Below are 25,333 nucleotides of genomic sequence, written 5' to 3'. Positions count from 1 at the left end.
TTAGAAAGTACTTATGAAATCTGAAATCATAACTTTGTAGAGACATTAGGTATTTTCTTTAGAGCAGGAGTGATGAAAAATTAGCAATCGCATTTGCCGGGAATCGAACCACGGACCTCTGAAATACCGGCTCACTGTGCTGATCACTACACCACGAAAGCGGGAGAAATGCCTTACATACTCCCCCTCTTAAAGGGCGACTGGGGTTTTTAGGTGACCCAATAGCCAAATCCTGGGTGCGGAGAATCGTCATCCAAAACCCTTTTAGTTCACGCGCAATTGTAGAGACAGTAGGCATATTTTTAGAGGCCGGAGAGATGAAAAATTAGCAATCGCCTTCGCCGGGAATCGAACCACGGACCTCTGGAATAGCAGCCCAGCGTGCAGAACCACTACACCACGAAGGCACGCTAGGAAAGGCGGGAGAAGTACCTTATATACTCCTCCTTTTAAAGGGCGACTGGGGTTTTTAGGGGACGCAATCGCCAAATCTTGGGTATTTGAAAATCAAAATATAGTGTTAAATTTTAAAAAATTTGGAAAGCCACATTTACCATTCTTACTGTTACGCTTTTATTTATTGTTCCCTTTTCTTGGATATGCATTGCATCGTATTTTGTCTTGGATATGCGTTTCATAACCTTTTTAATTTTAACCAATAATTTTAATTAATTTTTGACCCATTCACAGAGTATTTTGAAAAGATCCGACAGTTAAATATATCTTCACATCTGATTGTAGACCCATGGTTTCAGTCTATGAAGTGCATTAATTAAGCTAGGATTCTAGACGATGATACAGCTTAAGTCCTGCGATATTTTTAAATAAATATTACGTGAAATGCTAATTTTTATGTAGTTTTCCTAAGCAGATAATTCTAAATAATAGTTTATTATCTGTTCTAAAAGTCTAAAAAATATGCTGTTTCTGAATATGCAAAAATCATCTTTAACAAAATTTTGAAAATATTATGATTCGACACATTTTAATCGGATGTAAGAAACGAGGAGTAGCCTCGGATTAGTGTATTTCGAATTTAGATTTCGACTTTTAGCTTACCAACAAACATTGCGTTGAAATCTATTTTAATTAGGGCTTCCAAAATGTAAGAGATCATTTAGTAACTTGTAAAAACTTAAAATATGTCTGTAGAGTTCCTCACTTCGTAATTCTAAGTTAATGTTGGAAGTGAAGAATCTAAGAACTGATAAGCGAATAATCGCTTGAGTTCGGTGACAAGAAACAACGAGATAGAAGGGTAACCAACCCTTTATTATTCCAATAATATTTAACAAAACGCCGCCTGGGAGTGTACAAGCAAAGCCCGCACTTGGACTTGAACTTAAAAGACTAAGAATTAAACTAAAACTAAGATTAACTAAAGAAGTATAGCCGAAGCTATCAAGGTTCAAATCAAGTTGGCCCCTTAACTTATTTGACTACGAAGCTTAGCAAGGGCCTGAGTACGGCCGAGCGTAACAACAGTTTTGAGAGAGAAAATGGCCAAAAAGGCAGACGCGCGTAAATCAGAAACTCTGATTCTCTCTGAATCAGTAAGTAACTTCATGGTTTAAAATACCGCTCCTCCTCATTAAATATTCAGCAAGATTCCAAAACTACGTTCTGGCCGGAAGTAGTAAGTTGAAGTTAAGAATTTGACAGGAAAGGAACTTTAAATTTAACAGTTAATGAAATTAACATAATCCTTACATGTCAAACTTTAGTAACTTTTTCGGGTTGATTCCAAAATATTTTATTAATAAATTTTGATGATTTTTGACGTAAAAAACGAGGCCTTAGTTTCGCGTTAATTCTGTATTGAAAGGAGAAGGAAAAAATTACGTATTGAAAGGAGGAATTAATTTAATACGTTTATTCTTGGCGCGAGAGTAGAAAGAATATCACCCTTTTTGATTAAGTCCAAAGGAATGAGGTAAATTTGAACTTTTAAAATCCGAGTACCTACTTGAAAAGGTATATTTTCGCTGATATTTCGCTCCGTTCTGAGTGCATCGTTTGAGACAGGTGCGGCAGTGGGCGGTTTTTGCCTTTGATGGTTCGAATTTTAACTATGCGACTGTTGAAGCTGCTACTATGCCGGCGTAAATATTCATATGGAGAAAATGAACCCTAAGATGGCTTTCCTGCTCATCGTATCGTCATCATCATTTCATTACCAATCAGAATTTACATAAAATTAAGTGACCTATGATTTCTTTACTTTCCTCTTGGTATTCGTTGAGATATTGCCAACACCTTTCAACAACTGTTCAAGCGCCTGCTTTTTTCGAGTACACATTCGCTACCGGCTCGAAGCCTGCAGGACTGCAGCAGCTGGTCCTGTGAATATTCTTCCTCCGAATGGGTTGCCGTGTAAATCATCGAGAATATCCCATGCACTTTTAGTGACGTTTGGCTTCTCGGCGATGTACCCGGAGGAATTTCGATTCTTTCGCCTCCGAGATGCTAGGAACATAGCATTTATTTTTCAGTTAATTGTGCTAGACAACCAATATTTTTTTTCTGTCCATTGCCAGTTGTAGGGCAAAAAGATGCTGCTGACTGAAAAGGTGAAAACCCTATTGTCTCAGTAACTATAAAGTATAAAAAGAAAAACAAGTTAGTTTAAAAATAATATATAAATTATTCCGTCATTTAGAGTTTCCGAATGTTATGCTTAAAATTATAAAGTGAAATTTATATAATACGTTTCCAAGGGGTAAAGATCCATTAATTTACTCAAATAGAAAAGTTTGTTATTTTAGTTTAACGGCTATTATTTCATTTGTATGTTGATTTACTTAAGCAGCCACTTGTCCCTTTTGCTGATACAGGTTGTTGCCAAACTTCAGTTTCTATTTGTTTCTTTATAATACAAACATACTTACCATATTAATTATATGTTACATACCATATTAAGGTAACCATATACTACAAATCATATATCAAGACAAAGATATATATTACATACCATATTAAGATGGTATCTAAGGAACCTTAAAAGGCGTGCAACCTCACAGAATACTGTCAACGGAGCTCTGAACTAGACGCTTGCGAAACCTCTCTTTTAGGAGATCTGTTAAGAATCGTTCGCTCATTGAACTGAATCTGTTCTTTTATTCAAACCCCATTTCACTAACTAAACCTTTGTTTAATAAGATCGGGAATGGAGAGAGAATAAAGAATAGTGGGCATGGATGGAGTGAAAAGTAGATAGAATCGAACAAGAAGTGAGATTGAGAGAGTGAATTCAACAGGTAACTCTCTAAGATGGTTTTTATCAGCATTAGTTTTGAGGTTCCCTAGAACAGGTTATTTTTCATTTTTTATATGGAATTAAAAATGAAATTGTTAAATAACAAATTTTCAAAGAGTTGAGTAATAACAAAAATTAAACTTTCTTTAATACGGTAGGAGAAACATGATGAATCAAACTTTCCGGGTACGCTTTACAACAAGGTTTCTCGGTGAATGAGCTCTCAAATGAGCTACCTCTCTCTTTTAGCAGATCACCAGCAAGCAAATAGACCGTTCCCACCGAGAACATTCTGTTGGGTTCCCTCTACTCTACCTGGTAACACAAACACATAGTTTTAAAATGAAACCCTCTCCTGAGTACTGCATCATTATCTGGCACAGATCCCTCGCTCACATACATTACAAAAACCGCTTCCTACGTACTACCGTCACAAGTTCAACATACATACGAACAGTTAAGACTTCTCAAAGGGACTTAAACTTTAGTGCTATATATGGATTCAGACTCGAACATTTCATCCACAATAACTCAGTTTATCCCCAGTTACTATATAAGAAGAGGAAAATTGTAGCCTTATATGCAGTAATTAGCTAAGCTGTAGAGACATTAGGATTATTTGGAAGCAGGCAAGATGAAAAATTAGCAACGACTTCGCCGGGAATCGAACCGCGAACCTCTCAGTTATGCGCTGAGCATGCAGACCACTACACTACGAAGGCTCGCTAAGAAAGCGGGAGAAATACCTTATATACTCCCCCTTTTAAATGGCAACTGGTGTTTTTTAGGAGACCCAATCGCCAAGTCGTAGGTGAGGAGAATCATCTTCCACCACCCTTTTTAGTTCGCGTGCCACTGTAGAGACATTAGGATTATCTGGAAGCAGGCAAGATGAAAAATTAGTAACGGCTTCGCTGGGGATTGAGCCGCGGACCTCTGAATTACGCGCTGAGCGTGCAGATCACTACACCACGAAGGATCGCTAAGAAGGCGGGCGAAATACCTTATAAAGCTTTCACGAAAAGACTGAATATGAATTCTAGTGAATTTGCATGAAGCTTTTAACGTCACTTAAAAATACTTCAGATATTGTTTTTGTTAAATCTGGCCGGTAGTATATGCCAACTATAATCTATCTATATTTTGAACTGACACACCGTTCAGTGACGAACTTTATGTGGATGCCAACTACAATGTGTTTCTTCCGAAACTGCAGTAAAAATTAATGTCGTGAAAACTATTACCAATAGATGATCGTTTTTCAAACGATAATTTAATACGCAAATTACGGAATTAATTGAATTTAATGTAAAATTATTTATATTAAATTTTATTTTTATTTGATTCATCTCATCATTATTTTAGATTCATTAATTTATATGATCAGACTAGTGAAAAATTCACAAATCGAATGTTCTAGAAAGTCCTTAATCTTCAAAATGCACAATTAGTTCCTTCTCATTCTAAATGTATGGCTGATAAGCTGAAAAGGAACTTCTGAAAACAAGCGCGATAGCGGTTGAAATCGATATTTTCGTTGAAATACTATACCCGAAATTTTTTATGATTACACAACTTCCTTTACCTCGTATGTACAAAGGAAAGAGGTATACTCTTTTTGCTATCTGGCACCACAAATGCTATGCAGGAGACACTAGGATCAAGACTTCACGGAAATTTGTATCGATAAAAATTTCTGTACTACGTGCTTTTTCTCTGATAATGACCTGTTTGTTATGTATGTTCACCGCTTTGGTTTTAGAGGAGATTATTTATGACCATGCGAAGAGATAGAGAATTCGGATATTGTGTATTTAATTGAAATTGGAATTGAACCTTCGCAAATCAACTTTTCCAGTCGTATTATATTCGCCGAAATAACAATAAATAATGAACTTAGGCGATATAATATGATACGAGGTAAAGGAAGTTGTGTAATCACGAAAAATCTATAATACTAATACTGTCAATAGGCCTAGGTGCTCGTTAATTGTCATTCCTGAATCTCTTCATGTAATATTCTGCACAGGCTCACAATCCAATAGTTTTCATGATTTATGACACATGCTTTTTTCTAAATACTACAGATTGTTTGGATGCATTTCATAACTTGTACAGTACTGGTATAACATCATAGAAAGAGAGTAAAAAAATTAGTATTATACAACGTTCATTCATCCACATTTGCTATCATATTAGGATAATGTTAAGGTCGTAGTAGCCCATTGTAAGCTCTCACATCTCTGTTTAGGTAATTTTATTACGTATATTTTCCTGATATCAAAGGTACAGCTCCATTTGTCTGTGAAAATTTGAACTAAGGTGTATCGTATTGTTAAACTAAATAGATAATTCCTTCGCTGTTTAAAATCTTTTGTGCACTTTGATAGCCTTCAATTTGTTAATTTTTAGGATTTTGTAAAATGTATCTAAACTAATGGACCCACCATCAAAGACATAAATCATTGATAAATAAATGAAACCTAATGTCAAAATAATCTAGTTTTACCACTCAGATATCAGTTACTTTCAGAAATGTTACCCATACTTATCACAAACAAGTTCCCAATTTCTTTGAAATTATAAGAAAAACGAAACATACAGTAATAGGGCTAAATTTTACAATAGTCACACCTATTATTTGAGATTAAAAGCATCTTGTAATTTGAAATAATTAGTTAACTACGAAATTTTCTAAAATTATACTTGCGGTTAAAATAGTATATTCTGCATGAAGCAAATTCAACACGAGTTTAAACTCTAACCTTTCCTACAAACTACAAAGAAGGCAAACTCCAACCTACGTCATATCGAAATACAAATTAAACGAACCACGTATTACACCATTCATGCCAGCGACTACAATTTTCTCTCATACTAGTCAAAGCATAGACAAATATTTCATCATTTAAGCGTAATTAGCATCTCAGTAAATTAGGTCTTCTTTCAACATACATGATAAATAGCGGAAATAAAAAAAAATGCTTCTCTTTTTCTGTGTCTTCTACACCGCTGAATTAATACTTAATAATCAAGATCTAATTCAGCTGTACTGATAGCGTTACTTCTGGAGAGGTATATACTAGACCTGCATTCAACGTTTTGTGTTAATTGAATACAATGTATTCCGGTATTGTTGTCTAGACACCAATTAGTATTGTAAGCGTGAATTTAAAAATTTCTTGACATAAAATTTCTAATTCCTTTTTTTTTTTCAGATCGCAAGGAGATATAACGTTTCTCTTTGAATACTAAGTAATAAAATTATTAGAATTATGATGAGAGACTGTTTCTAACTGAAGAAAACGAAACACTTTTAAAAAACATTTTCCATCGTGAATGAGAGTTGTAAATAAAAGCCATTTTTGTCCTTAGGGTACTGCAAAATATTTATACTAATTTTCTCTTACTTTTTTCAATTTCTTGCAACTAAGAGAAAGGAAAATACGATTACGCTACATAGAATCATCATCAGTCCTAAATATCAGGCTTACCTATTTTAGGCAATAAGAAAAAGAAAACAGCAACAGGAACATACTTTGGACACCGTACTTGAAAAGAGGAGGTACTAACTTTATTAGACCTTTGGCCGGGTACAAGTAGCTAGGGTGAAAATCGAATATACTGCATTGCTCATGAACTTTACTTTCTCTCGTCACTATACATCTTGGCGCACGTTCGTTTCGTATGCCTTTCGAGTTTCATTATACAAAATACCTAAATTTATGCTAACAAAATTAAAGAGAGTTTGTACATTATATCGAACTGCTGAAAAATTGGACAAATTTTGATACACTCTTACATTTATAACAGATAAGGAGATGTATTCATTCACAAACCATTTTAAGTACGCATGATTATGAGAAAAGCTGATTATCAATGCAGGGATGCCCAAATTTCATGTTGTAATATCGAAGTGAGTTCAATATAGTGTATGGTCTCTTTTGTTAGTTACACAGGTCACGCAGAACGATGGCATATTAGACAGAGGCAGTTGAGGAGACTTTGTGGCAGTTGATCCCACTCCTACAGCATCAGAGTTTTCAACCCCGGAATGGCTCTCGGAGGCACATGTCGAGATTAAGTTGCTTTCTTAACAGCGTCCCAGACATGCAGTATAGGGCTAAGATCAGGATATCTGGCAGGCCAATCCATGCGGATAATATAACCTTTTCCAGGTATTCATCTACCAACTGAGCCTGAAGTCTACGAGAGTTGCAATCAATTAACAGGACCACAGGACAAAATGTAAACCATAAAAGTCTAACAAAGGGCTCTGATATCTCCTCTTTATACCTCACAGCAGTCAGCCAGCCTTTTCCAACTCACATGAAAATGTAGTTTTACATCCCAAACCATTAACATCCAACATCAAATACGCGAAATCATTGCACATCCGAAATCGAATGTTCCTGGTGAGGGAGGAAAGATACGTATTCCAGGCTCTCCCCAGAGACAGGTACGCCTAGAACCAGTGTCCAGGCTAAACCTAGACTCATCTGTAGAAAGCACGATTCTCTACTGAAATCTAGTACAAGACAAGTGTTGTCTGCAGCATGTTAAATGCTCTGTCTTGTGCAGTGAGCGGGGCGCAAACAACGTATCTTCTAGCACACAACCCTATCTCATAAAGACGAGCAATTTTAGACCTTGAAATTCGGGTTTCAGTAGCAGCATACAGCTTACGTGAGAGCAGTGAAGATCTAGCAGTCCTGTGTCGAGGTACCAAATAACGATCCTCATTCGTAGCTGTGGATCTTGGTAGACCTTGTAGAGGTCTTTCTGATATGGATCCAGAATCCTAAAAGAATTTTAACTGCAGCTGACAACAGTGGTACCTTGAAATACCACTGTTGTCAGCGCCTTTGCGCATTTTTGTCCAAAACGTGCAGGTGGTGGTGTATTGCTTAATATAACGAGCCCGATTAACACATCCTTACTATGGGATTGAACAAAATTGCTTAGTATTAATTTTAAATGATATTTTAAATTTGCACTTATCTTAAATGCTAGATTTCAGGCATAACTATGTATTTAATTTGTAAACAGTATTAGCTATTCTAGAAAAATTTAAATATCAAATTCATTTTTGAGCCAGTGCCTACTTCTAACCAAGAAATATATACAAGGTGTTTATAAATGAATGGTGGGATTTAAGAAATTAATAATAAATCGATTTTTTACCTATCCCATGGTAAAACATACGCCCTAAGGTTGTGCTATAACTTTTTCCATCGGATTTAATTATGCTGAATTTCACCGCCAGTCTATAACTATAATCTTATTTTCCAACATGAACCATCTGAAATATACATCACCGAACGAGAAGCGGTTTCACAGAATGCAAAGCAACTGCACAAGACCGACATCTTTGGGGATAAAATGTTTCTCCGCACCGACTACGAACTTGCAACACATCAATTTGAGCGACACCCGTCCCTACATGGCATAAGAGTGCGAGTCCCGATGACACAATCGAACTTGTCTAGCGCTGCACCAAACACCATCGAACTTCGACTTCGAACCATACGTGTAGATGGTTAAAAGATTAGTGATAATGTGGGATCTAATTCTGCTGTTTTAAGACAAGACGCCGCCATCCACCAATGGAAGGGACATCTCAGTAATGCCAATAGTGTCTATCAAGGGTTGACCATAGCAATAAGGAAAGCTATAGGCTTTATTTCGCAACATGATATACGACACAGTGTCATCAAAACTGACAGCACTACAGGCACTTCTCACGACATACACGACATACTACAGGCACTCCTCACTACAGGCAGTTCTCAACCCCACGCTCTCGTCCCCAATAATAGCATCAATACAGGAACAACTTCGCACGCAACGACTAAATATTAGTCTGGAGAGGATAAAAGCCATTCGGGCAATTCTGGGAATAAGCCTGCCAACATTGTCGCAAAAGACCCAGCTAATAACTACGGAGCAGGTGACGTCCAAATACCATGACCTATCTCACATCTGAAACGCATCACACGTCTACAAGTCATCTCCAAGTGGCAAGAGGAGTGGGATGCAAGCCGATAAAGGCAACGGACAAAACTATCACATCATATATGTGAATCCAGAGCGGATAGTCAAAGTACGCACATTGTGAGATATGAACCGTTCCCGGTGAACTTTACCCGATTTGTTATCTCCAACACAGAATAATGCAGCTGTTGCGCAACGGATACAGGGGAAGACTATCTTACAGCCCTTACCAGAGGCTAACGCATACAACTGCCGACCAGTAACCAACAGGCATTCAGTAAATTCATGGTAAAGCAGAGGCACTTGGTTAGTCAAGGTCTCATAAATAATGAACGAATCCAAAACCTAATTAAAAAATATGCAAATGGTAACGTTCTCACAGAAAGAAGTTTAAAAATGGTGAAGTAATCCTAATATACTGTATAAACCAGCTTTAAGTAGTCAAATGTAGACATCCAGATGGCATTACGTCAAATAAATCTGCTTTAAGGGACTTGTTGGCAACCAAGCTAAATTTCTGTGAAAACTCGGTTCGTCCCAATTTTTTTGCACACCATACCATCTTGGACAAACAAAGGAATATTTAGGAAACAAAACAAAGGAATATAACAGGATAAATTTGTTAGGATTTATTTGTTTAATTTCACTAAGTAAATTTTTAATTAACGGTAATAGGGGGACCGGAAAGTAATGTCGTTTCTGCGCATGTCGACAACAACATGCTAAAGGCAGAAGTGGAAGCAAATCCATGTCAAACACTCTTAACCAACCTTGGTTCGACCATCCAAGAACATTTAAACAGAATGGAAAAATATGCAAAGCAGGTGTTTGAGTCCCTCATAATCTGTCCGAAAAGTACAGTGTGTGTGTGTGTGTAGGATTATGGCAAAGCCTCGAGGGCTATCTGCCTAAGGGAAGGAATGCCTTCGTGGAGGACTTTCTAAGGGAAACTGGCTTGTATACACGTTAAACATGGGGAAAACCACGAAAACGCCCATGCAGCCAGCCCGTTTCCTGGATTCGAACCTCGGACCGAACTACCAGTGTTCAGGGACTTTACCGCTCGGCCGCTGGTGGGCCCGAAAAGAACAAAGCCAACCTATCCATCACATGCAACGTATTGTTTCAACGGCACCATACAGAACCGTGTTTTGATCGTTTGATTAGTGGAGACAAAAAAAAATAAGTCCTATATTATAATCCAAAACTCAAAAGGCAGTTTTAATAGGGGTTACAAGGGTTTACATCCCAAAAAGGCGCTTCTGGATGTTTGGTGGAGTAGTCGCGGAATTGTTCATTTTAAATTGCTGAAACCTGGAAAAACTGTTAATGTAGACCTTTATTGTGAACAATTGGATCTAGTGAACCAATCTTTAATCGAAAAATATCTGGCGATTGTGAAAAAAAAGGCATCATTCTGCAACACGACAATGCAAAACCTCACTGTGCAAGACGAACACTGGAAAAATATAATGAATTGGGGTGGGAAGTACTGCCTCACCCACCATATTCGCCTGATATCGCACCCTCGGATTTCGATTTATTCCGATCCCTACAACATTTTCTTGATGAAAAAAAATTTTAAAATTTGGATGATGTCCAAAATGCCATCTCGAGATATTTTACTCAAACACCAATTGATTTTTATCGGTCTGGGATTGAAATCTGCATACTATATGGTAAAAGGTTGCTGATAACGAGGGTAATTATATTATTGATTAAAAATATAAACTTTTTACAAATTTATTCGTTTGAATTTCATTTAAAAAAGCGACATTTCTTTCCGCTCCCCATATTACTTTCTTTTCACTCTCATTTTCACCCACGCTTTCCATGCCAGAATGTAAATTAGAGAGCGTGCGTTTATTCAATTTAGGGAGTAAGAAGTGTTAGATATAGGGTGATTTAGGGAGGTTTCGCAAGCTGAATTTAGAGTGTGTTCTGTCTACATGAGGTCACGTTGTTATCGTGACTTAGGGAGTTGATCCTGTGGCGCTGAGTGCTTCTAGCCATTAGCCTTGCCCTGCCGGCTTCTACGAGCCAGAGCCTTATTGAATGTTTTCTTTTTCCTGTGAGCCGTTCCTATGAGTCTAATTAGATTTTATTTTATTATATAAATTAAGTCAAAAGTGTTGGCTCATGTAAACCCAAGTGGGGTTGAATGTCAAATCTTTGTGATCGAATAAAAGGGCTATCTACACCTTTTTTGTGAATTTGTTTGCCTACTGTTAAAGACCTGAGGATCTGTCTACAGTTGTTGCATAAATTCACGAGCTTTCCAGAGCTCGTGAATTTATGCAACCAAAGAAAACTACACTCTATAAACTGATGTTAGAGTACCAACACTATTATAGGCTGAAATCTGAATTAAAATAGAAAATGCCAAATTAAAAGCAATCGTAGAAAAAAGTAACATTTAAATCTTATAAAAATAGAGCTTCCTTGTCTGCTCTAACAATAAACGTTTGCCTAGAAGTATTTATTCTCATTGGAGTAACTTTGTGTTTTCTTGCCTAACATGTATTCAAAAATGACTAATACTTAAGTTACACTACTTACATTTTTCAGGCTATAATGTTTCGTAAATCTGAGACAAACAAAGTTATTCGACTCTCACGACACGTTAGCAACGAGCCTATTGATTCCAGTATTTATCAAGTAATTATCTTTGGTTGCCAAGTATAGTTCTTTAACACTAGAAGCGCCAAGCTTTCTCCCTAACTAGAAGCACCAACGGCAGTCAAATTGACTGCTCAACGAATTAATGTATATATTCAAATGTAAATGCTTTATAATGCTTTTAAGAATAATAATTACAGTTGCTGAAGAACTTTAAAGAATAACAGATTATTTTAATAAAAATATAGAGGATATTTTATTATAAATTTCAGCCTACTCTTAATAAAATACATTTTACAGCTTTTCGCAATTTTTACAAAACACAACTTTTTCAATATTGGAAATGCATTTTCCACACACATAATATGAAAATTTTTTACACACATCACTTGTTTTGTTGTTGTTACAAAGTAAAATCTGGCATTGATGTCTTTTCTTCGAGAGTCTATTGCTAGATTTGGAAATTTCCTGGGGCAATTTTGCGGTTTTTCTTCTGTTTAAATAAAGCTCTCTTAATTCCTCTGCTAATTGAAATAGGAAGTCGTGCTTTGTAATATTTTTATCACTCAATTTATGGTAGATAACGTAGGCATTCGTCCCTGCTAAATCCAGCATATTATAGAAAACATGCACAGGCCATCTACGTGAAGCAACGCGAACATAATATTTACGTGTTATCTTGTCAACGATATCAACTCCACATTTGGTTTTGTTGTAGAACTCTACTGTTTCTGGAAGCTTTTTCTTATTTTGTGAGACTATATTTACATTTGGATGTAAGATACTTAGTAGTAGGACATTATTATTCCTTTTTCCCTGATAGACAGTGAGCGTAGTGTCACCATTCTTTAGCAAAACTGTTTCAAATAGCCGGGTTTTTGATTTCCTTACTTCATGTGGAATTTCTTGTCGATGTCTTCTTACTGTGCCGACTAAACTTGTATTTTTCATTTTAAGTCTTCTAGCTAATGAGAGTGAGGAAAAATAATTGTCCCTTGTCAAATTTCGACCTGAATTCAGATAATGGCTTAGAAGACGCATTACTACATTTTCAGGAAGACTTTCAGTTTCACTTCTCGATGTATTTTTTCCACGATATGGAAAAGTATTGCACATATACTTCGAGTCTACATTGACTAACATCCAAAATTTGAAACCGAATTTATCCGGCTTATTCGGCATATACTGTATAAACTTACACCTAGCTTTGGATGGAAATAACTGCTCATCCACAACTAGATTTTCTCGTGGTTTATAGGAAATCGCACAGTTCTGTATAAATTTATTCCAAATATCTGAAAAAAGTGAAAACTTATCACTTTCTAAACGCTGAGTCCTAGATGACTTCAAGTCAAATCTTAGATATTTCATGATGTCTCGAAAACGATTGCGAGACATTGTTTCTTGGAAAATAATGTAATTATTCTGTAAAATAATGTAATTCCTTCTGTAAATAATCAGTGAATGAAAGGAATGTATATGTATGCCAGATGTTTTTCCAAGAAAAATATTTTCTGAGCGAGAATACCATATAAATCTACCCAGTATTACTAGCAGTCATTATGACTGTTCGTGGCGCTTTTAGGTATAACTAATAATATCGCCGTTAATTTTAATTTCATTCCATTTATATTTGGTACCAATAATTTTCGACATATTTTAGGAAAATACCAAAATTTGTCACTTCTTAAGATAAAGGGTTTTTAAGGAATCCAAAGTCAAATGACGAAAGCAGTCAAAATGACTGCTCTGGCGCTTCTAGTGTTAAGCAGCTTGGAAAATAGCCTATGGAAATTTCCTGCATTTAATTTTCACAAGAAATTCGCATCATATATAAACAAATAAATAACTTTGATCAGTAACAAAAACTAGATATTTTTCTCTGAGAATCCGGAAAAGTATATCAGATTAAGTGAATAGGTAAGCTTTTCGTAAAAAGTTTGAAATCATTAAGATTTTACATACGAATTATTCAAGTTTCCGTCTGCTCTTGTCGGTAACAAGATGAAAATGAGATCAATTTTTAAATTCTGAAGCAGATTTGGGTAAAATAAATGAGTTGCATCCATTTTTCACGGTTACAGAATAATTTAGCTCTATAAATAACCACGAATACCTTCTCATTATTCTAACCGGAGTCTTTTCAGAAAAGAAGAACGCCCAATTTTTTAATACATTCTCCCCCTTTCGAGAACATAAGCTATTATGCTCGTCCATACTTGTTTAGCATGGAGAAAATATCTTAGAAAAATAGTGTTCTAGATATGTTTCCGACCTGCTGGTACCGCTCAGCAACTGATAATTAGGCAATATATATTCAGCTTATAACGTTCTGTTTCAAGAAGAGTAGAAAAACCGCAGCAGACGCCACTTCGGGGTCTGGAACCTCACTCATTAAATGCAATTGGACGTCGCTGAGACACAATAAGTAATTTGCAGGAGCGGATTAAATTGTGAAGTTCCTCTCATATTTGAATAACAATGTGATGGTGTTTCTGAATATAAATATGATTTAGATCGGAATGCATATATATATGTATATATCGATAAAAAATATTATTAAATATCTTATAAATAAAAATTCGTATTATCCACTGAGCGGAAGATGTATGTCACTCATACTTTCAATAAGAACTTTAATTAGAGTTTGGGAGGGACACAGTGCTTATTATTATTATTATTATTATTATTATTATTATTATTATTATTATTATTATTATTATTATTTACCAAACCTTTAATTTTGGAAGCATGAGTCCGTGAAACTTACAAAAGAGTTTCGGTCAGTTTGCTATCCAGAGTACTTGTCAGAGCTTGGATGTTTTGTATGGAACTTACAAATCATTGATTATTTGAAGTAGTTTAGGCCACCCAAACAGGATATTAGTTAAAGACGCTGACTGCCTAACGGAAGGGCCCGGGTTTGAATCCCAGAAAAGGAACTGATGTTTGTAAAAGTAACGTGTCTGTGTGGTATGGGCACACTCTAAAAATACAGCGAGCCGAAAGTCCTTTCGGGAGGTTGATGATAGAGGAAGAGGAGTGAGAGACACTAGGACACTTCGCCCCTGGGGTGCTGTGTTTTCTCTCAATTTGGGGGCTATGGAACTGAGCTAAAGTTGGGCTGTCACCTATATTGTTCTGAAGGTCTTGCCACCGACAAGCGCATTTGACTCCTTGCCCTGTTACGAATTTCCTATTTAGATAGGTCATTTTATTATAATTACAATTAAAATTGTTGTATTTCTCTATTCAATGCAGCGCGAGACAAATTTTAAGACAAATCTATGCCGAGAAATTAAGAATACAGGGGCAAGGGCATTTACTATTGGGTAAATGAATATCTCGGCAATTTGTATTAAAATTAAATAAATGTAATTGACTACTAGTTTAGCTGTAACTGTAATACCGTACTCTTATTGCTTTCCAGTAATGTCGAGAAACAGAATGTACTAGAAATATCTCGTGACCAGTTGAAAACCATTAATAGCCAAAAAAAAGAGCATCTGAGCTCAGCTGCTTAGTTATTGCTGTTGCGAGTTGTTATTTCCGCGTGAATTTAGATATTCGAGTTAGCTTTCTCTTTAGATGCCCTTTGCATTGCGTTGTATTTAACCTTTTTAGTAGTTCAAAGTATGACTACTGATTGTATTGCGTGATATTGTGAACACTTGTACGAATGTCTCTGAGGAAAATTTCTGAGTTCTGATATATTTCTTTTGATAAGAATAAATTTTATTAGCCTAGTATCGGACTTGTGCATTCAATCCATAGCAAAACCATGCGAACGCAACACCACGATAAATGTAGCGGTTTTGTGCTAACCACTGTTGGACAAGTGAGATTGATAACAACAACAACGGATTTTAGAAAGACAGTAAACGTTAAAAAAAATGTAAATTTAATTATGCACACATATACATGCAGCCAAAGCAGTTTCATATGGCTCTTCAGAAACGCAAGATTATGAGGAATTAGGGATACACGAGAACCATTTTATACGTAAGTACGTTTATAATATTTACTTTCTTTTTCTCATACTCGTGAAATGTTCTGGAAGCCTAAACAATATACGTAATTGATAATGTGAAGTACTTTCCTACATGAATTATGTTATAACTAATAATTCATCGCAATAAATGAATAATGATTTCTAGCTTTTGTTTAAATGAGGTGTATATTTTAACCCGCTATTCGGAAACTAAATGCAATTGGACGTCGCTGAGACACAATAAGTAATTTGCAGGAGCGGATTAAATTGTGAAGTTCCTCTCATATTTGAATAACAATGTGATGGTGTTTCTGAATATAAATATGATTTAGATCGGAATGCATATATATATGTATATATCGATAAAAAATATTATTAAATATCTTATAAATAAAAATTCGTATTATCCACTGAGCGGAAGATGTATGTCACTCATACTTTCAATAAGAACTTTAATTAGAGTTTGGGAGGGACACAGTGCTTATTATTATTATTATTATTATTATTATTATTATTATTATTATTATTATTATTATTATTATTTACCAAACCTTTAATTTTGGAAGCATGAGTCCGTGAAACTTACAAAAGAGTTTCGGTCAGTTTGCTATCCAGAGTACTTGTCAGAGCTTGGATGTTTTGTATGGAACTTACAAATCATTGATTATTTGAAGTAGTTTAGGCCACCCAAACAGGATATTAGTTAAAGACGCTGACTGCCTAACGGAAGGGCCCGGGTTTGAATCCCAGAAAAGGAACTGATGTTTGTAAAAGTAACGTGTCTGTGTGGTATGGGCACACTCTAAAAATACAGCGAGCCGAAAGTCCTTTCGGGAGGTTGATGATAGAGGAAGAGGAGTGAGAGACACTAGGACACTTCGCCCCTGGGGTGCTGTGTTTTCTCTCAATTTGGGGGCTATGGAACTGAGCTAAAGTTGGGCTGTCACCTATATTGTTCTGAAGGTCTTGCCACCGACAAGCGCATTTGACTCCTTGCCCTGTTACGAATTTCCTATTTAGATAGGTCATTTTATTATAATTACAATTAAAATTGTTGTATTTCTCTATTCAATGCAGCGCGAGACAAATTTTAAGACAAATCTATGCCGAGAAATTAAGAATACAGGGGCAAGGGCATTTACTATTGGGTAAATGAATATCTCGGCAATTTGTATTAAAATTAAATAAATGTAATTGACTACTAGTTTAGCTGTAACTGTAATACCGTACTCTTATTGCTTTCCAGTAATGTCGAGAAACAGAATGTACTAGAAATATCTCGTGACCAGTTGAAAACCATTAATAGCCAAAAAAAAGAGCATCTGAGCTCAGCTGCTTAGTTATTGCTGTTGCGAGTTGTTATTTCCGCGTGAATTTAGATATTCGAGTTAGCTTTCTCTTTAGATGCCCTTTGCATTGCGTTGTATTTAACCTTTTTAGTAGTTCAAAGTATGACTACTGATTGTATTGCGTGATATTGTGAACACTTGTACGAATGTCTCTGAGGAAAATTTCTGAGTTCTGATATATTTCTTTTGATAAGAATAAATTTTATTAGCCTAGTATCGGACTTGTGCATTCAATCCATAGCAAAACCATGCGAACGCAACACCACGATAAATGTAGCGGTTTTGTGCTAACCACTGTTGGACAAGTGAGATTGATAACAACAACAACGGATTTTAGAAAGACAGTAAACGTTAAAAAAAATGTAAATTTAATTATGCACACATATACATGCAGCCAAAGCAGTTTCATATGGCTCTTCAGAAACGCAAGATTATGAGGAATTAGGGATACACGAGAACCATTTTATACGTAAGTACGTTTATAATATTTACTTTCTTTTTCTCATACTCGTGAAATGTTCTGGAAGCCTAAACAATATACGTAATTGATAATGTGAAGTACTTTCCTACATGAATTATGTTATAACTAATAATTCATCGCAATAAATGAATAATGATTTCTAGCTTTTGTTTAAATGAGGTGTATATTTTAACCCGCTATTCGGAAACTAAATGAGGAGAAATCACTAACTGATCTAGAAACTTTTCAGATTTTTCTTCCATAATATATAGCATTTGTAGAGGCATTAGAATTTCTTTGGAAGCAGGCAAGATGAAAAATTAACAACGCTTTCGCCGGGAATCGAACCACGGACCTCTGAAATACCGGCTCAGTGTGCTGACCACTACACTACGAAGGCACGCTTAGCACGCTCAATCTTGGACAAATTATAAAGTATTTCTCCGCCTTCTTAGCGTGCCTTCATGGTGTAGTGGTCTGCACGCTCGATGCGTATTCGAGAGGTCCGTGTGGTTCGATCACCGCCTAGGGCATGGCTTCTATTTGAATTGGTTTCAATTGGTTCCAGTTGGTCATTCCTATTGGATCCTCCTATTCCTATTGGTTCCAAAAATTCCTAATTTCTCTACAATGTAATGTTTTTAAACTGAACATAGAAAGCTATTTCAAGCTTTTCTATAGCTTGAATAACAATCTTTGAAATTTTTCTTCGGTAGTATTTTAACATTTAAGTATTATTGAAAAATGGAATAACATGTCAGCGTTTGTTTGTGTGCTGCTTTATAAAAAAAAATTATCTTATATCTAGAAACGTGAAATTACTTTGGTTCAGCATTCGTATTACACAGAAAAATTACTAACTTCAGTGGTTGTGGATTAAAAAAAAAAAAAAAATAAAGTAAAATACTCAAAAAAGAAATTGATTTCAAAGAAATTACTCAAAAATGCTTCCATAAAGTTTGCTTTATAGATGGCTGTAAAATCAACAATGATGTTAGTCTAGCATTTGCTCTTTATGAAGACCAACGTAAGGTTTGCTACTTTAAGCACCGTATTCCAAACTAACAAGTAGGAGAATTGATTTCCATTTCATTCATGACCAGTATCTCAACACCTGAATGACTGAAGTAGGTTCCCAATGCGAGAATCTTTATGCACATACTCCATAGCAAACGAGAAAATCTTCCCGCTCTACGGAAACAGAAACTGTAGTGTGAGCTAATACCTTTTACTGTTATACGTCATTTCGTTTACAAGTTTTTGAAACAAATGAAAATACGTAGAGAGGATTTATAAATAGGTTTTCATAAAATTTTAGAACAGACTTAAGGAAAACTTAATTGCCATAAATTTTGTTTAAAATTTTGTTTCGAAGGTGATTAGACATCAATCTTGCTTCTTCAGAACAAAGAAAAATATGCTACACAAATTTTTCTTTTTTATTCAAATATTTAATTTAAAATCCATACCAAGCTAGGTTTGCTATTTTGTATAATTTAAAACTTATTTGAAGTGTTCTTTGCCTATTAGATTTTGTAATACGATTTTACACTTCATTTTCCCTCAGAGCCAAGACACTCATAATCATTTGTCGTGAATTGACGAACTCATTGGTTATTTAGGCATCTGTTGACCGAGAACGTAGACCAGGATGCACCAAAGCACGCAAACAATTCTTAAACTTTATGTAACGTCTTAGTTACAAGTATATAATTTCTTCCCAGAAAAGTGTAGCACTATTTTTCACAGATAACCGTTAATCAAGGCTCAGAACAATATAATAGAAAATTGTACCATAGGAAAGATAATTTATGTAACATCGTAATTAACCTACTAAAGCTAAACTGTTGCCAAATTAAGTAAAATATAATGGTATTTATAGCGGTAATAAGATAGTTATATCGGAAGTCTATAGTGACTAAATGATATGAATTTCTGGTGTTAAAAGATTCATGTTAAAATCTCTAAAATTGTATAAATCGCTTTGTCACATTAAAAAAATTGACCGAAAATTCAAGATTTATTAATTATTGCTACTAACTGGTTTGGATGTAAAGAGAGAAATATAAGAATTTAGAAAAATAGTATCTCAAATTATGTATTTATTAAGATCAATATAAAATTGAAACATCAGTCGCCATTTGATTTCTTTATAGAAAAGTTTATGTAAAATTATAAGAACATTGAAAATAAATATAATACAGATTTTCAATATTATTCTCAATATCTTAGCTAATTCCAAAACTCTGAAATTCTGAAAAGTTAGCCAAATTTTCCAAGAATAAAAAGTATCTTTAAACAATTGTTATCGGAATTTCAAGTTCTTTCCTAACGGGAGCTGATTTGAGTCCTTTAAAAATTTATTAATAATATTAGGAAATATTTAATCGTTTTAGAACTTTGTTATTTAAGGAAGATTTCAAGTAATTCTAAATTGAATATTGTAATAAATGTCAGCTTGCTCACAAAAAGACTAATTTCGTACTGCTTATTGTTTTTTTCCTGGATTCGCATTTTCTTATTTTTATTTTTACAAGCAATTATTTCAGAATTATTATATTTTTTCTTCACACATAGTTCACAGATATTTTTCTTTTTGAATTGCTTAATTGTTACATTTGCTCTTGCAATATTTTATATGCTTGGCATATTTGGTATAATAAATTAATGTAGCTTCTTTTGGCGTACTTAAGTTTAATGAAAACAATTATGTAAAAATATCAAATATTGTCTAACATTACCGAAAAAACCAACAAATTCAAGTAAAACCTATTTAATTTAAATCGCTATCAAGTAGTAAAACGTCTGCAAAGAAGTTATTGTTTAGAACAGATTATCATTTTCGATCATATTCGCTTTAGATTTTTCGATAAATTAATACATTTCGTCACTATCCTTGATACACTGAGCATGATTCCATTTTCATCATCGTATATAAATCGTTGACATTACTGCATTTACATTTTATTCTGTTTTAACTACTTTTATCTGCGTTGAACTTGTAAATTTTGTCTGCTAAAACTTCCGATGCCGCAGAATGTCCAGTGTGAGTTTAGTGCCATAGAGTTTCAAATCATTCAACAATACACAAAAATCAGCATGAACTTTAAATTCTCTCTATATATACCTCTCTTTTTGCAGTTGAAAGTTGCAGTCTTTTTCGCAGTCCGACTATACTTTAGAAAAATAACCTCAGGGTGTTATAAAAAGTTTAAGGTAACTGAAATCCCAAATATTTCGTACATATTGATTCTTTAAAGCATTGCCTATATTTTATGATAGGAAAGGTGTGAGAACAGTGTGACTACATCGATTCTTGTATCGTTATCACGCGCGAGCACGTGCGTCGAAAGGTATAAATACTGGAAGGACTGATTTGTCTCTCTCTCTTTTTCGTCTTTCCCCTCTTGCTGCCTGACGTCGAGCTTAGCGGGTGTGTGGGCCCACACACATACTCAGCAGTCGCCATTTGTTCCTGTCTAATTTTGCCGAGAAAGAAGCAGAATGAAGAAATCCAGTACTTAAAGTAGATATTTGATTTGTGAATAATATAATATACGCGCAAGTGTGTGGAATTTATGAATAAAATAAACGCGCAAGCAGAAATAAGTAACTGTTCGACTTCAAGATGTGATTGACCAGCAATGTGTCACCACGTGCGACGTGTGTAAAAATCATATGAATGTAAGAGGAAAAAAGAAGAGCTTATAAGTGTGTAACCAGACAGCGCGATAATATGAAGATAGAATGGATCAAGTCTCAACCGCAAAATTATTCGATGGAACAGGATTGCGCGAATAGTCACGCGTCGGCACTCCACGGACATTCCATTTGAGTTATCGCATTGCGAGTATCTAAGTTATGATATTTTAGTATGTATATGTGTGTGATAAATGTGTCTTATTTAATCCAGAAAGTATGTGTATTGAAATAAATATGTGATTGGAAAAAGAAAATAATCGGCTCATGCATGCATCAGTGGGTAAGTCTTGTTAATCTATTTAGTAATGATTAAGCAATGTACTAAACACCAAATTTTAGTTTAAGTATTTATGCAAAATTAATTTGTACTTGATATTCTTAGTATCGACACTTTATACGATCAAAGCCAGCAACACCACAAAAGGCTAAAGAAGAAATTTTCTTACATTTGTTCTTTCAAATAATCATTGTGAAAAAGTATTTTGTTATAATATCACTTATTATAACAAAATACTTTTTCACAATGTACATACCGTTAAGACCATGTTGAATCATAATAAGAAAATATCTGTTATACAAAACCTAATAAATAATTCATGGCATTTAGAGCAAGAGTGATGATCATTAAACAAATCAGTCAGTAATTATATGCAAACGTTACTACTTATAAGTAGAAAAATAACGGTTTAGTTCATTTAATATTTCGCAGGCTGTAATTACATACGGCATGTAACACAAAAACTGTCCAGTTCTATAAGATTTATAAGGCATTTTTTTCCACCTTCTTAGTATGCCTAAGTGGCGTAGTGCTCAGCACACTCTGCGCGTATTCGAGAGATCCGTGGTTCAAGTTCCGTCGAGGGCATCGCTCATTTTTCATCTCTCCTGCTTTCAAAAAATACATAATGTCAGTACAGATTAATTCATAATCACAATTATTAACATAAAGTCTAGATATCTGATTTAAATTAAAATAACTTTCAGCAAAATCAAAGTACATTTTCCAAGCCTTAGTTCAAATACAGATTTCTGCTGCTACAAATATTATAAACAGTATGGTTAAATTGTAATTTTATGAGGTAAAGCACATGCGGGACATTTGCCTGAAAAACAAGTTGACTTCGTGGAGTATGTTTTCAGAAAAATTGGTTGGTATTCATCTACATTATCCATTCGTCTGAAAAAAGCGCAAATATGCCCATATAGCCAAATTCGCCGCCAAAATTAGAAAAATGATCGAACTACCAGAGTTCAGCACTGCGTGAACTTCTAAAATTATTACCTTCGAGTGTTAAATATTACAATTATACCAAATATTAAATACAAAACAAAGTTAGTCTACTTTAGAAATATCAGTTTATTTCAAAATATAGTAAGACCCCGCTTAACGCTGTTTCGTTTAGCGCTGTTTCGGTTTAGCGCTCTTTTATTTCAACCCGGGGATTCCACGAAATCGCTCTCAGCATACGGGGATTCCCCGAAATATTATGCAGCGATAGGTTTCAAATACATATCCGAAAGAGTGTACTTGTATTTCTTGTTTGGTGCGGTATTGTACAGACATATTTTGAAGGGGTAAATGTGGAAGATGTCGAAGAAATAATTCAAGAAGCAGCGGCCAGTCTTTCTAGTGATGAGCTCAAGGAATTAACTGAACAAGAAGAAAACAAAAATGTTGACAGCAGTAATTCAGGAGAAGAGCAAAAAGAACTTTCGATGGCGTTTGTAAAAAGGAGTTTGTCTACCATAACTGAAATAATGGATCAATTCATTGAAAATGATCCGAATTTTGACAGGACTTCAAAAGTAAGGCGTGGTGTTAGAGATGCTCTATTCGTTTATGAAGAACTTTTAAGAGAACAACGCAAAAGAAAAAGGCAAACAACATTAGATGCTTTTGTCACAAAAAGGCAGAACACTGAAAACGCGGAAGGCTAACTAAATATGACCGAGAATTTTATTTGTTTTTTTTTTAAGAATATTCGTTTTGTTATTTATATTTTGTTTTTATTTTTGCAAGAAATAATAATGTGGTATTAATTTAGGCTTTAAGAAATAAATGTTTGGTTTTATTTTTATTAAAAAAACATACTTTTTAAATTTAATACCTAACCAATTTCCTAGCCATCTTCCCCTAACCCCAATATTTACATGTAAAGATAGCCTCGTTTAGCGCTGTTTCGCATTACGCTCTACTTTGATGGAACGTATCCCCCGGGTTAAGCGGGGTCTTACTGTATAATTTTATAATAATGTGGAAACAAATATTCTTAAATTCAGTAACATAATGAAGAGAAGAAAATTACCGAATTCGAAGTGATAATTACAAATATGGAAACCACTTCACTTTTAACACTTCATATTCTTCATGTAGGTCAATTGGCCATATGTTTGGTCAACTGGCCGTATATTTTAGATTTCCGTATGTTTAGTCACATATTATAGCCATTGGTTTCAGATGACTTTCTTCGATTATAAAAGAGCAAAAAGGTTCTCCCGTAATCCTTTAAAAAATACTGAGAAAGCGAATTGTTTTTAAGTAACAAATTTAAATTAAATATATATTTTACAAGGCACATTACCTATACTTTGTTTTACATAAATAAATCGAATATATCACTCCCCTGGAGCGAATAATCATTCCTTGCAGCATTTGCGTGAGAGAAATTTCATCTTGCTGTCCATCAAGGTTCCGAAATCTTCATTATGAATCAAAGCTCTAACATGCTACTCCTATCCTATTCTGCTCAGAAATTGATCACCATAGAATCTTCCGCTATCAAATCAGTCCCACATCGCAGCACAAGATGCCTCATTGAGTAGAGAGGCACAGATCACAGATAACTATTAACAAGCATGACAGAAGTCTTGGTTTCACGGTTCTAGCTAAATTACCTACATGATGATGGATAGAAATTCAATATGTAACATTAACAGTATTAAAAATAAAAAGCCTTGTTAAGGCCCAAAGCTTGTATTGTGCTTAGATGATACCGGAATTACTATTGAATTCCTTTTCAGAGCTGTTGAATGAAAGCAGGATTAGTAACTGAATTTTAATAGGCTTTGTTAAGTCTAATAATTTCAAATAAAATACAGTATCAGTTAATGGAGCTGCATGGTACAAGGATTAAATTAATTAACCGATTTACTTATAAACAAGTACTCGCATTTAAAAAATCTCATGCGGACACCAGATGGCTTTCTTGCGTGCCATATTAAAGCATAAGATCAAATTATCCAGTACTAGAGAAATAAAGATCAAAAGCCTTCGAGGAATTTCTCTCATCTAACTTATTTCTAAATTTTTCTAGTATTTCCTTCACCATGTATCCTAAAAATTATGAGTTCGAATAATCTGTATCTTTTGACACTTTCTATTAGATGTGATCTTGCTTGGGTTTTGTAGTTTTATGGTTAGTTCTGTGGATTATGTAATGTTAGGTGTCATTGATTCCCTTACACGAGCAACGATGATGTGAATGATGTTTCTAGATTCATGCAGATAAAATCTCAATAAAAATTAACTTAAAATTTATCGAGTCTGTACTGCATAAAAATGCAGGTAATAGTCAGCTTGACTAACATTAATTTCATGATAAAAATTCAGAATTTAACTTAGTACTTACGTATTAAAGCAACTTTCGATTTTTATACATAAAAAGGTAAAAGTTACTTATCGGGCGCAAGCTGCTGGCTTTCGCTCTTTCTTAGAAAGATTCCCAAACTATCAATATATATCGTAATTAGGTAAACATTGTCAACATATGAAAATAAAACATACCTTAACAATTTAAAATATAAATTTAAATTATTAAACTTGTAAGCATCGCATCGTACATTAAAAAAAATAAATGCTAATATTCTTCTTCAAATCCTTCTGTAATTTTTTTGCAGTATACTTCTCTCGAGGTATACAGTCATCTGCTTTCCCTTAAAAATTCATCAGAGAATTGCGGAGA

General features: G+C 34.7%; 1 non-coding gene across 1 annotated transcript; it reads right to left on the bottom strand.

Moving 5' to 3' along the window:
* Positions 1 to 333: 333 nt before the first annotated feature.
* TRNAS-GCU (transfer RNA serine (anticodon GCU)) lies at positions 334 to 407 on the bottom strand. The gene has a single exon. It is a non-coding gene; the product is annotated as a tRNA-Ser (tRNA).
* Positions 408 to 25,333: the final 24,926 nt, after the last annotated feature.

This window comes from Stegodyphus dumicola, chromosome 2, assembly GCF_044657685.1.
Source record: "Stegodyphus dumicola isolate Sdum_Otavi_A_Nest chromosome 2, ASM4465768v1".
Classification (NCBI taxonomy): Eukaryota; Metazoa; Arthropoda; class Arachnida; order Araneae; family Eresidae; genus Stegodyphus; species Stegodyphus dumicola.
The sequence above is the reverse complement of the archived record's forward strand: the minus strand, read 5'-3'. Positions and strand labels throughout refer to the sequence as shown.